This window comes from Callionymus lyra, chromosome 7, assembly GCF_982586985.1.
Source record: "Callionymus lyra chromosome 7, fCalLyr1.hap1.1, whole genome shotgun sequence".
NCBI classification, from domain to species: domain Eukaryota; kingdom Metazoa; phylum Chordata; class Actinopteri; order Syngnathiformes; family Callionymidae; genus Callionymus; species Callionymus lyra.
This window is the reverse complement of record NC_141824.1, coordinates 11,425,600-11,440,366: the sequence shown is the minus strand read 5'-3', so window position 1 is coordinate 11,440,366 and position 14,767 is coordinate 11,425,600.

The window sequence follows — 14,767 nt, the reverse complement described above, 5'->3', positions numbered from 1 at the left end:
AAGGGGCGACGAGGAGGTTGAGCTGCTGCAGCTGCAGAGTATGGAGTTGAGGAACGTCGGAACATGTCGGCTGTTCTGCCTGGCTGCTCCTGCTCTGTCTTCAGGGAGCACAGCTGAGGAAGAGGATGAGGAAGAAGAAGAGGAGGAGGAGGAGGAGGAGGTCGCTTCAGGAACGAATAGCTGCCACAGGAAAAAAACAGGAAGACGATTAAGGGAGGAAGGAAAATATCGGGATTGAAAATCAATTGAAGTGTCAAGTGTGTGACGAGGAAAGTGTAGATAGGAGGGAGACGAATGGACGGGAGGGAGGGATGCATCATGGGAAAAGAAAGGTAAAAAGCGCAGGTTTAAGGCGACAGAAGAGCGCCGGAGAGAGGAAGACAAAGGAACAAGGAGAGGAGTGAGAATCGTGTCAGAGTGATTGTGAGACAGCCAGGCAGTAGCTCAGGGCCGGGGTGAAGGGAAGTGATGCGTACGCTGACAGGAAGGAGCAGACCTCGGCGGCACGCGCCAATCAAACACCAGTCCTTACCCCACGCCCGCCTTGACCGGCAGCGCAAACACACACACTCATTACCAGCGATCACACACACACATTATGAAGCATCGAGGGGGGGGGGGGGCGCTGGCACGAGCGCACAGACGCACACTTGTACACATGAATACCCACAACGACGGCCCGATGCCAGGAGCCTGGTGGGACCTTGTAGGGAGTCGAACCGCGCACACAAACGCAGGAGAGGTCAGCGTTGCATGGCCTTCATCGGCGTGACACGATGTCCAGGCCACGTCTGCCTCGCTCCTTAAGCACGGCTCACGAGAAGTCACTTTGCGTCGACGAAGCTTCCGACTCGGGGGTATATCCGAGCGTACAGCTGTGACTGTACGTCGCGCCGTTGGGAGCCTCGTTGTCCAGTCGTGGACTCGACGGCATCCCATGATATCAACAACACTCGCCCACTTTTTTTGTTACGAAATAACTAGGATTGTAGCTACACAAGATTGTGTGTTCAATGGAGTTTTAAGTGTCTATTTATACAATGTATGTAGGTGTGTACAGTGTTTATATTACAGGCTGATGAAGCATAACTTGATCAATTTGTTTATTACGTTTTGAAATGTATAATTGTGTCACACATCACACTTTTTCACTAGTTTACAGTTGAATTTTTGACTAAACTTGACTGATAAGAGTGTCAACAGGCAAAGGCTAATGTTACTTCTGAGAAAATACCTTCTTTTCTTTCAAAATAAAACCCCTTTGTGACACTAATAATCAATAGAAAAGACATTATATAATTATCTTTTTTTTCTGGGTGGCCCAGTGAAGAATGTTTCGAGGGCAGGTACATGTCCCCGGAACAGGGGTTGGGAACCGCTGTGCAAGATGACATAAGAAAAAGCTAAAATATTTTGGCCACAAATGTAAGTATTTATTTAATTCTCTTCTTTAAATGTTCTATACTTTGCAAAACAAATCGCTATCATTGATGTCAAGAGAAAAAGCAGCCAAGTTTTATGTGAGCAAGACTGAAACCACTTTGGCTTGGTAGGGAATCCCAAAGCTTGACTGCTCAATAAATCTATCATTATTATATAATATATATTTTCCAATTAAATACTAATGTAAAAATATTACTCTCTTAATTTTTAAAGCAAAATTGAGGGATTGTTTTACTTTAGATATTATTTATTTATACTTATGGAGTCTAATACTTAACCTTCTGCTACGACAAAACGTATCAAGGGACCAAAACTCAACTCTTATTAACAACTATATAAAAATGATTTATAGTAGAAGATGGATATATATATATATATATATATATATATGTATGTGTGTCAGAGTACAGATTGGAATCCATTAGGATCTGGAATCCTACAATATCCAGATCCCAGTTCAGTAGTAGGATTCCAGATCCTACTGGTAGAGATTGGAATCCTCTACATAATTTATATAATATAGATATGTCTTTGGTGTTCATATACTGTCTTATAAACTCCCAAACCGCTCACAAAATTGATTGAAAATGATGTCGACACTGACCTCTTAGTGAACATTTTAACTGTAAATGGTGGAAGAGGACCCCTACTGGAAGAGGACCCCCTAAGGGGGGGCAGATGACCCCCATGAAAATTCAAATGGGTCCCAATTTAATTTGATTTTCAAATTTCCCTCTGCATAGTTTATCTTTTGAGGATTAATTCATGATTATTTTCCAAACGTATTGATATGTTTCTTCTACCAAATAATGTCCTGTGTCGCGGGTCCTGCGAGGACATCTGCTCGTGTGACGCCCGTGTCGACAGACGCAGCAGATTCTAACTAAGCAGAGTGGAAGGAACACAGATGTGTGAGTTCAAACTCCTGACGTGAAATGAATCCAGATCCACGCTTGAGCCTGTAAGTCACCATTTTCTATCTCTGCGACTTGTTATTTACTGTTTTTATTTTATCTTCAAATTGTGCCGCCTATGAAGTTAAAGTCAATTAGTTCTAACTTATGTCTGGTGTCTCTTGACTCACTAAAAATTAAAAGTACTGTAGGAATAATTGTACTTTGTTGTGTAGTTGGATGTTTTTCAGTGATAGACACACAACTCATGTCTCACTCCTACACATATATGTTCAATAAATGCCATTCTGAGTTAAAATATCATGTAGGGATGATTTCATGAGTGAATGAAAACTCGAAGCCAAAATCAACAACTGCCAAGAGCTTTTTGGAAGCAACACGTCCACACGTAGAGGTCAGTGTGTAGACCTTTGTTAGCATGATACAGTGTCCAGGCTTTAAATGCCTTCACTGCAGGCCAAAACATTGTCAGAAAAATTACAATATTTAAGAAATATATTCTTATTTAAACATTTTTCTCGTGTCTCTGAGATAGTGAACCGAATCTGTATAAGATTTTTATTTTATCTTTATCTTAGAGTTTTTTTATGAGGAAAAATGTAATTAAAGAAAATCAGGAAATTAAAAAAAGGGGAAATTGTTACATAGTACAGCTTAAAAAAAATGTTGTTGTTGTTAAGGTCTATATAGAAATGGTTGTCATGTGGATTGTTAACCTCTCTGATATACCACTAGTTAGTATTCAATCAGAAATAACCAGATTTATTTTTAATAATAAAACATTTGAGCAAAAAGAAAACAAATCAAGGGTTTGTTGATGTATATGTCCTGGTATCCTACATTTAGTGTATAGTTACTGTGTGTTTAGTCTTTTAAAGAGTGTCGTTCACCCCAGTCTCGGCTCAAATCTGTCCTCGTGGGACTCGAACCCATGTTGGTTCTGCACCTAAGCCGCACACAGAGCGTGACTTGACAGAGCCGGTTCGTCTTGTCTGCAGTGGTTTACTTCAGCGAGCGTTCTGTTCATAGAAGAGTGATTACATCCCCGGACAGATGTTCCACCCGCTGGCAAGTCTGGGAGTTGGAACTGGCACAGATGTCGGACGGTTGTAAACTTCAACTCGTTCTCTCTCTGGCGTTTAATGAAAGGTCTGTTGTTCGGAGACTAAAAGTTGATTAGATTTCATCAAACAAAAAATAAAGAAAGTAATTGTGTCAACATGAAACATGAATATAGAAATGATTTTTTTAAAGTTACTTTTGTTCTGGCGTCTTAAATTCCACACCAGCCCCTGTAGCATATATTTACCTTTATTTATTTTTACGTTTTATTTCTTAAATTTTTAAAATGTAATAAAAGGTGTGATTTTAATGCTGATGAAATTTACACACACACACACACACACACACACACACACACACACACACACACACACACACACACACACACATTTAAAGAAAGATAGGAAAGAAGGAATACATCATAGGGGCCAGTACTGTCCCCTGAGGTGCTCCTGTACTGCACACCACAGTGTCAGCCATGATGTATATATTTATATGTATGTATGTGTATATATATATATATATATATATATATACTGTATGTGTATATATATATATATATATATATATATATATGTGGTGCCTGCTGTCTGTGTGTATATATATATATTTTTGGACAATAAGCAAAAGTGCGATGTGGTACTGCCTGCTGTCTGTGTGTATATATATATATATATTTTTGGACAATAAGAAAAAGTACCAATAACTTCACCAAAACAGAGCACATACGACCACGTCAACAACTCACTCATAAAGAGGAACATTAAAAAAAAAAGGAAGAAAGCCTTTAGGTGATTAAGAAAGTGATTAATTTAAGTTTTTAAAGAACCCGCCACTTTAGTTTAGACTGCTAAAAAGATTTCCGTCCCTTGATTTGAGTTCGACTCCCTGGTTTACCATCCAGTAGTTTTCCGTGGCTGTACTTGGAAGGTGCTGAAGAAGTCAATTATATAACGTGGCGTTCATGGGTCGCCTGTTAATAGCGGGAGAAAATGGTCTTGTTGCCATAGAGACCGCAGACCTGCATTGTAATTCCTGTCGACTGGGAACCGCTGATTGTATTTCAAACCCTTTTCCACGAGCCCAGCAAACAAGCAGGAGTCCAACGGTGTCCAGAACCTCCCGCCTGGACTGAAGCAGCATCGTTTTTATTTTTATTTTTTCCATAAAGAGCGAACCTTTCCTGCTTGGCTCGGAGATAGTGTGACCTTCTTGATGTTGCGGCGTCCACTGGCGGGTTGTGGTGCCTCGTACGGATGTGGCTTATTCAACCTGACGTGCCCTTTGAAAACAGCTTCATTCTTAATGTCTCCAACGGGAGACAGTTTCTCTCGGACACTTGGAACCATAATAAGAATCTTTCAATCCGTCCATTGTTCGTGAGGATTCATGGCTCATTTTTTTTAAATGGCTCCCATGGTTAGGGTGGGGTTTAATAGCTTCACTATCTTCTAGGGTCTGAGCTGGAGTTGAGCTTTGATTTCAGCTCAGACGTCTGCAATGGGTTTTTTTTTCTTCTCATCTGAACGAGTGAGGAAGCAAACAGACAAGTGTCCTTGATAATAATAATAATAATAATATATATATGTCCTGAGTGGACGATAGGCAGGAGTTGTTGGTCACACTCTGAGGTCTGTGGATCAGAATCTACTGATGGTTCCTCGCACACGGTTCAGGACCAGAGGAGAGAAATCTTTTCAGGCTGTTGCTCCTAAGCTTTGGAACGATCTTCCTCTCTCTTTGTGTTTGATGGATCTACTGACTCCTTTAAGAAACATCTTAAGACGTTTCTATTTGTTCAGGCTTTTCCTTGATTTTCTGGAACTCCTGTTGTGTTATCAGTTTTATCTTGATCTTTAAAGTATATACTTTATTGAATATTGTTTTGATTGTTTAAGCGCTTTGTGACCCTGGTCTGGAAAAGCGCTATATAAATATAAAATTACTTATTTACTTACACTTGTTCACACATGGAAACACAGGTCGGTCTATAGGTTCCTATGGAGTTTACACATCCGTCCTTTGATGCTGCTCGTTCTGTCTCCACACACACACACACACACACACAAACACACACCAGACATCCGTCCACGCCTCGCACACTCTTCACATAATCCCAGACCACTGGAGATCATTACAGAGGTTTAAGACTGCAATCCGTCAGTTTAGCCGGATCTCCGTCTCCTCCGTTGTGAGACATTATATCATAATTTTAGGGCTGGGTTTAAAAAAAGAAAATAAAAAAAAGAAAATTAATGATGCCCTCGGACAGACTGAAGAATGTAAGACACGATAGTCATTTATTATGTCTGGAATTTAAATGAAATAATTCACATGCACTTCCATTTTGGGACAGAGACGGGGGGGACATGAGTAGACGTAGTAGTAAGTAAGTAAGTAATTTGGATTTATAGAGTGCTTTTCTAGACCAGGGTCACAAAGCGCTTAAACAATCAAAACAATACTCAATAAAATATATACTTTAAAGGTCAAGATGACACAGAGAACAATACAGGAGTTCCAGAAAATCAAGGAAAAGCCTGAACAAATAAAAACGTCTTAAGATGTTTCTTAAAGGAGTCAGTAGATCATCAAACACAGAAGATGATCACTGATGGAAGGTCTGACCATGAATAGATCTGAAAGTAAGAACCAGAATTTTAAAGTTGATCCTGAAAGAAACTGGCAGCCAGTGAAGGGTTTTAAGGATCGGAGAAATGTGAGTTCTTCTACTAGAGCGAGTCAGAATTCTCGCTGCAGAGTTGCAAGATGTTTCTTGAAGGTAGTAGTGACATATCAGCTCACCAATACAAGTATTTAGGGGAAAAGATGGTCTAATTTTCAAGGTCAAAAACTGTAACTGGAAGTATGAGTCAGATTGTTATCTGTGTTGTGTCCCAAATCGCACACTTCTGCACTTCATATTTTGAGTGCACAAGTGCATCCTGATGAGCAGTGTGCGAAGATGTAGTGTTTGAAAAAAAAAGGACAGTATACGCTTATCCTAGTTGTGGAGTTCACAGTGTCCAAGTAGGGGATATTATTAAGGTAAAATAAGGGAAGATCGTCCTAAATTAATCTTCTTAACTCTCTGAGACATTGATTCTTAAAGTTGAGAACAATTCTGAAGGAAAATAATGGGTTTTTCTGGAGTTAAATTTCCTAAATATTGTTCAGACGCTGCCAATTAGATGAATCCTTAAACATAACTTAGCACAACACGTTCTTCTATCTTGTATTAAGAGATGAAATAGTACTAGATATACAGTATTTGGTTTTTATTATCTGATAAAATGTGTCTTCGCGGCAGAAGATTCATCCTGAAATAAGTGGATGCAGCAAAATCCGAGACATGTGGATCAAAGGCAGGAGATGCAGCGAGATGTCCTCGGATAAAAAATTATATATATATCTGCTTATTCTGACTTTCTATTGTGAGTTTCTACAGCGGCGTTCTTTGAATGTTGGGGTTTGATGTCTATTTTTCCTCGGCAGGATGTCAACTCACAATAAATTCAACGCTGTTTATTTTTACCGAGACGAAAAAGAACCTGTGTTTGGGTTTTTGGAGAAGAAACCTGGGAGACTTTCCTTTCAGAGTCCCACGAGGAAAGAGCAGCGACAGCTTGAGTGAGTCGCCTGAGACGAGATGAAGGCTGTGGACCAGAGAGAGAGAGAAAGAAAACCTGGATTTTTGGTTCCATTTACACAAACACTGGCAAATACTTGTTATCTTTCAGCTGCACTAGAGGAATTTATTTTTCATTTGAGCGAGAAAACAAAACGTTGCTTGTTTTTGTAAAATCATTTCAAAATAAGACTTGTGGGATTACTACTGAGCTATTTTACTTTTGTCAAATATGTATATGATATATGATGATATATATAAATATATATATGATAATACAAACCTGTATATATTTGCAAAAACATGTAATACAACAAAAAGTTAAGGGCCTTTCTAGATGAAATAAAGGTGATAGAGGTAATAACAGTATAATTTTAATAATATGATTACAAAAAAAATCCTCACATAATCCCAGAATAAAATATAACTATTACAATAAAAAGCATAATAAAGTAAAAGTATTACAATAAAAAGTATAATTATATAAAAGTAAAACAATCAAAACTATAATAATAAAAAATTACAAGTGTAAAAATATAAAAGTATAACAATAAAAATTATAAAAATATTAAAGTATAATAATAAAAACTGTAATACATACAAGTGTAAGGATATAAAAGTATAACGATAAAAAGTATAATATAAAAGTATAACAATGAAAACTATAATAATAATATGTATACAAATATAGAAGTATAAAGATAAAAAGTATAATATAAAAGTATAACAATGAAAACTATAATAATAATATGTATACAAATATAGAAGTATAAAGATAAAAAGTATAATATAAAAGTATAACAATGAAAACTATAATAATAATATGTATAATAATATAAAAGTATAATAATAAAAAGTATAATAATATGTATAAAAGTATAAAGATAAAAACTATAATAATATAAAAGTATATTAATAAAAACTATAATGATATTTATAATATAAAAGTAGATTAATATAAACTATAATATGTATAATATAAAAGTATAATGATAAAAAGTATAATAGTAAAAGCTATAATCTCTATAATAATACCTCAAAACATGCATTTACATCTAGACCTTTTTAAAAAATAAATAAATCAACAACAATTAAAAAATATCAAACTGAAGCTGTGTTTCCATCTGCTAATATTTTTTTTTTTTAAATCTGACAAATGAATAATAAATATGTCATATTATTGACATTAGGACTGACTGGATTGGTTTCAATCATCTCTATCTGATGAAAAGACTCAAGTGTTTCTTCTGGCTCTCACCCTAGGTAGCTGGGACAGGCCTCTGAGAGTCCACTAAGGCAGTGAGTAAGCAATAAATAAAGGTTTTCTGGCTGAAGCGTGTCAGCGTTCTGCAGATGTTGAGCCATGAGACCATCCATCGTTGTCCTCCTCCAGGCTGAGACGCCGCCGACCGACAGATAGATGGATGGATGGATGAGTCAGCAGGAGCGGAGGAAAGATGTATTAATGACATCTGCGAGGAGTTGACGTGAGACTGCAGATGAAGGTAAAGTGAGTCCGCGTGGATGATCCACAATCTGTCACCTGCGCTTCACTCACGGTGCTCATGCATATTCATCTGCAAATGTTCTGCACTTCCATCACTTCCTAAGTGTTGACCTTTTTTTTTTGTTTTCCTGTCGCCAAGAAAGTATTGTCCACCTCTAGCATGTGTCCTCTGGTCCCACAGATGGGGTGTGTGTTTGTGTGTCTGCGTGGAAATGTGTGTATGCATGAGCGCTCATACAGTCACGCTGGATTGTGTTTGCATGCAGATTCTCCTCCTTCCATGGTGGTTTTACATTCATGCTATTGATGCCTCATGAATATTCAACACGTGTACAGTGTTGCTCTATATTCCACTTTCACATGCATTATTAAATAAACCCAGTGTTGCACGTTTGCCTTTGTAAAGTCTGGCGAGGAAGGTTAGCGTTATACTGTATGTTTGAGTCTATTGAAGTTCATAATCTAAATTATATTAAATAACAAAGATGTATTATGTAATATCAAATTGAGGACATTTGTCTTTTTAAAAAAAATCATCAATTATGTCTCAAATGTGTATTTTTAAGCTTCTATTAAACCTTTAAAATGTTGAAACTTCTTTAATTTAAAAGTTGTTGATTGTTTTAACTAAACATTGATTAAAAAAAATGTTTATAGTGAAAAGCATTCATTCTATATTGAAAGGTTGGATTTGTTTTGTATAATTGAATGTAATACTTATTATATATTTATTATATCTATATGCATTTATGTTGAATTTGCTTTGCTTTTAATTTAATTTAAAGGGCTTCGAATTTATTAATATTGAATTTAAAAGGCTTTGAATTTATTCTGATTAAATTAAATGCTTTGAATTTATTCATATTTTAATTTCATTTAAAAGGCTTTGAATTTATTAATATGGAATTTAAAAGACTTTGAATATTTTAACATTGAATTTAAAAGGCCTTGAATATTTTAACATTGGATTTAAAAGGCTTTACATTTTTTAACATTGAATTTAAAAGACTTTGAATTTTTTCAATATTGAATTTAAAACGCTATGAATTAAAAAATATTTAATCTAGAAAATGTATTTTGTAATAATTAAAATATCAAATTAAATGTGTGTTTTCATTTGTATAATTGATTTTGAAACAAATTATACGTTACAATACGAAAATCCAAGCATTCAATATTGTGATGTCACTCATATACTTCCATAAAAAAGTACCAGCAGACAGTACGGTTTTGTCAAACGGTTTTGTCAAGTTAAAGAAAAAAGACATCATTTCAAAGTAGATGATTGTTCATGTGGATTTATAAAGATGTCGGTGTTTAAGATAAGATAAGTAAAAGATAATAATAACGTCGATAATTATACATAGATTTACAATAACATTAAAACTGATTCTGAAGTGATTTGATGATGATTTGATTTGTGTTTTGTGAAAGAGACAGTTTGTTAAGAAACTGCTATAACATGTTTCTCCCCGGTATGATGGAGTTTGACTCGCCTGCTGTGGATCAAGCATCATGATGATGAAACTACACAAGACGCTTTGAGCGAAATCCCTTTTGACTTTTGACGAACGTTCTTACACGTCTCTGCCCCGCGGACGTCTGGGCTTTGAGGTTCTGAGCGAGACGAAGTCAGGGATTGTAGAAGGTTCTTGACAGAAATAACAAGAGTTCAGTGGTTCGTATGATCGAGCTGTAGAAGAAGACCACACATAGTCAAGCGCTCACTCTTAACCCTTGTTATCTCAGGGTCAAGATGACCCGGAGGCCCGAAAACAAATGTGTTTGTGGTATCCCTTGTGTTGTCTGAGGGTCAAGGTGACTAGAAGACCCAGATACGAATATGTTTGTGGTATCCCCTGTGTTTTGTTTTTGGGTCAAAGTGACTTAAAGGCCCTATAATGAATGTGTTTGTGGTATCCCTTGTTTTACCTTAGGGTCAAGGTGACGAGAAGACCTGAAAACAAATATGTTTGTGGTATCCCTTGCGTTGTCTTTGAGTCAAGATGAACAACCTCCCTGGCTCCCATAAATACATATGCAGTGGTGGAGGTCAGACCTAGAGACAACGCAAGGGATACCACAAACACATTTGATTCCAGGCCTCTGGGTCACATTGACCCAGAGACAACACAAGGGTTAACAAGACATGATGTCCTTTATTTTGGGTGATATTTACATGTTGTGCTCTTAACATGTGTGTCATTTATTTATTTAAAAGGATCCAAACTTTTTATTTAAATGTCCTATGAATACAATTCTTTGTGTTTCACTGTCATTGTGAACAAAAATCCTTTTTACTGTTTTTATGTCCATCATCATGTCCAGAGGAGGATGTTACACAGCTAATGTGTTTTTAGTTTAAGTTCAAAAGTAGTTTTTTAACTTAATGATAACCTGACAAGTCAATAAATGTGGGTTTTTTTTTATTCAAATGACACTTAAATTACTCTTTTGTGGTTAAATGATGTCAATGGGATGGAAATGTTGTTCTTAAAAATGTTTCTAAAAACAAGAATAATGTCATATTAGTATGTATGTATCTTTTTCTTCCCCTTATGGCTGATTTATTTAGCTTTAACAAGCAATTCTGGTCTTGTTTTTGTCTTTTAATCTCTTGAAATAAGACATTTTCCAAAACTTTTCAGGTGAACATGATTCAAATCAACCCTAATGAGACTGTTTTTACTTTAAACAACATTCCAATACTTGCTTAGATATCATATTTGTTTCCATGTTTACGATACAAACCTCTCTAAAAACAGTGTATTCTTGTCAACTATCGATGACCTTTGGTCGTGTTACAACGGCTGACATGAGTCTCACATTTAGAAACAGTGTGATTAAGAGAAAGTGGATCATCTCGGCTCTCGTGCTTCTTTTCAGCTGACGTGACACGGAATAATGACTTATTTTTACTTTCATTTGAAGAAATCTGCTGTGTTTCTACTTTTATACCCCAGACATTCTTTATATAGTCACAAAAATAGATCTTTTTAAAAACACTTTGTCAATTAGCAAAAGCTTAGATCATCTGCCGGAAGACTTCGGATATCACGCGTCATAAAGATGAACCTAAAAAAAGACTTCAAATACTCGCTTGGACCGAGAAAATATAGCAGAAAAGGAGCGAGTTAATGAGACACAAAACACACAGATGTCTAGACGGTAACATGGGAAAGTAGGTCTTACGGTTCAATTACTTCATTATTTAAGATGTACTTAATGAATCAAGAAAACTTTTCAAAATTAATATAAAAATAAATACCTTATGTTAAAAATATAAAAATAATTTAAATTAATATAATTAAAAAAAGAAAATTAAATTTAAATTGATAAACAGTCATTTTACCTCATATATTTCAATATCTTTAGTGTCTTTTAAGACCAAGACAACTGAGCTACATTAAAATGAACATACATTTTTGTCTTTAATTCTTAAAAAGAACAGATTGCTCAAAGTCAAAGTCTGGTCTGGGGGCCATTTGCGGCCCTTTAGAAGATATAATCCGGCCTATGTGCTGTATATATATTAAACTATCTTGGGTGGGGGGTCTTGTATGCAGACTTCACCCTCCTCAACAGAAACATAATAATAAACAACATGATGTTCCAAATTATTACACCAAATTATTAAAACTTTAATAAAACTATAGATAAATTATTTAAAAAAAAACTTCCTATGCATCAAGACTTACAAACAAATAAGTTTTTGACAAACAAATCATTATCACACACAAAGACACTGCAAAAAATAAAATCTTGTTGGAAGGTGATCGAACCCATGTCCATAAGGTTAGCAGGTGTAGCGCGCTAACAAGTGAGCTAATTCATTTGTTGTAATAGCGTGAATGTTTACCTTTATGTATCGCAACAATAGTGGTCGTTTTTTCCAGCGCCCAAAATCATACTCAGAGATGACACTTCTCCGTCACTTTTTCCGCGATGAATGATTGGCTGAGTTAACGTGATGTCACTGATGGATTCTTAAAGCGACCCCTAGATGGACAGGATGTGACGAATGACGACGAACACCAATGCTGTGTCTCAAATCGCATACTAGCGTACTAAAAGTTAGTATTTTTAGTGCGTTAGTGCGTCTCAATTCTTAGTATGCGAAATTTAGTGCGCCATGCACACTAAATTGGCGTAATAACACGCCCACAAAACTGAGTATGGTTCGATGGACACTAACCACACTAAACGGCTCCATCTTAGTGACGTTTTAAACGGAAGTTACGTCATATATAAATGCATATATATTCATATACTTACAGGTGCATTTTCAGCAGCAGTAGGAGGATAAACACGTCTTTGCTGCTGATACCAGCTTAAATATCTCGCGATTATTTCGATTCTCATATTTTTTCTTTATTTCTTTTTCCAAAGTTGCAGTACGTGCTGCCAGCAGGTGGCGATAGCGTTCAAACAGCTGGTTGAAACATCGTTAAATAGAAGTAGAAGAAGAAGCTGTCATGTGATCTCCGGTTAGTGTGTAGCAGCAGTGTTTGATTTGAGACATACTATCTGTGGAGAATTTGCGTACTAGTTAGTACGTACACTAAACTGATGCATACTAACTTCTAGCATACTAAGAGTAGTATGCGATTTGAGACACAGCACAAGATTATTAGCAGAACGTAAATGAATGCAAATATAGTTTATCAGCGTGAAATATTCTACAAAAATACAGACACATCACTGTTAAGGATTATTTTCAAACAAAAGAAGAATAAATAATAATAAATAAAATAAAGTTTAAAAAAGATTACAAAATAAAAAAACACAGCGAGTTAATACAAAAGAGAAGTTCTGAGCTGCTCTAGTAGAAGAACTCACATTTCTCCGATCCTTAAAACTCTGCATTGGCTGCCAGTTTCTTTCAGGATCCCTTTTAAAATTCTGGTTCTTTTTAGCTGATTACCGGATTTTGTTTTAAATATATATATTTTGGCCCTCCCTTATTTCATGTCTTAAAATATTGCCCTCTTCCGAATAGTAGTTTGTAGAGCCTTACCTTAAAAATGATGTCTCAAATACTAGAATTTCGACTTTCACAATAAGGACACTTGAGTTTTAAAGGAACCCTGAAGTAAAAAAAAAAAAGGCCAACCATTGGTTTGAATATGAAAGGTCAGTTCAGGATGAAAAGCTTTCGACGAAAACCAAAAACCAAAAGTTGATTTGAAAAGCTTAGCTGCAGCTTCGGAACACGTGTCGTCGTCCTGATTACCTGACTTTGGATGACATCACCAGATGAAGGAGGGAGATCACGAGGAAGCAAATGAGCGAGGCCGTAATGACGGGGGCACGGTTGGGTGAAGGGTGAGCGAGGAAATTGAAAGTACATTATCGGGCGTCGAGAGATGGGATAAATGAACGGAGGATGAGGAGGGAAGGACACTGGGCAGATGAAGTGGGAGGACGTGAAGGACAAAAGGGAAGAGTGATCTCCACCGTCTCCGGTCGCATTTACATTCCCGGCTAAGATCGCGGTGAGCGATGTGCAGATGCGGCGTCACATCATTGTGCGATCTAAATACATTAGTTTGATGGATTGTGTTGGTGGAGGGTTCAGCCAACAGTCACACACTGTTGCCGCGTGGAAAACAATGTCACACTTCTATATATGTCGCACACCTCTCTATAAGGACATCTCCATCTGGCGACGGTGTTTCAATAGAGCTGTAGGATAAGACGTGAAGTGGATCACAAATAGAGTGCGTCCAGGAAGAATGGAAGCGGCGGTGAAATCTTGAGCTTACAAAGACGATGCTGATGCTGCGCTTGCATCTTCAGATCTTCAACCAGATCTTCAACCAGATCTTCAACGATACGGTCATTTAGAGGACACAATAGTAAAGCATTTATTAAACAGTTTAAGCAGCTTAAAGAGTAATTATTTTTACACAATACCGTATCAATATTCAAGAGTATACATTTCTGGCCGCTAGATGGCAGCGGTCATTACATCCTCTGCGGCTAAAGGAAATCTTGTGAGATCTCGGCATCGACTGAGGACCAGAGGATACAGCAGGAACTCCAGCAGATTTTAAAGCTGATGTTTGGACATATTTTGGTTTCAAAACAAATAAAAAGTAGTTACGACTTTGTCAAGAGTCATGTAATTAAGTAAGTAAGTAATTGATTTTAATTTATATAACGCTTTCCCAGACCAGGGTCACAAAGCGCTTACACAATCACACAATACTC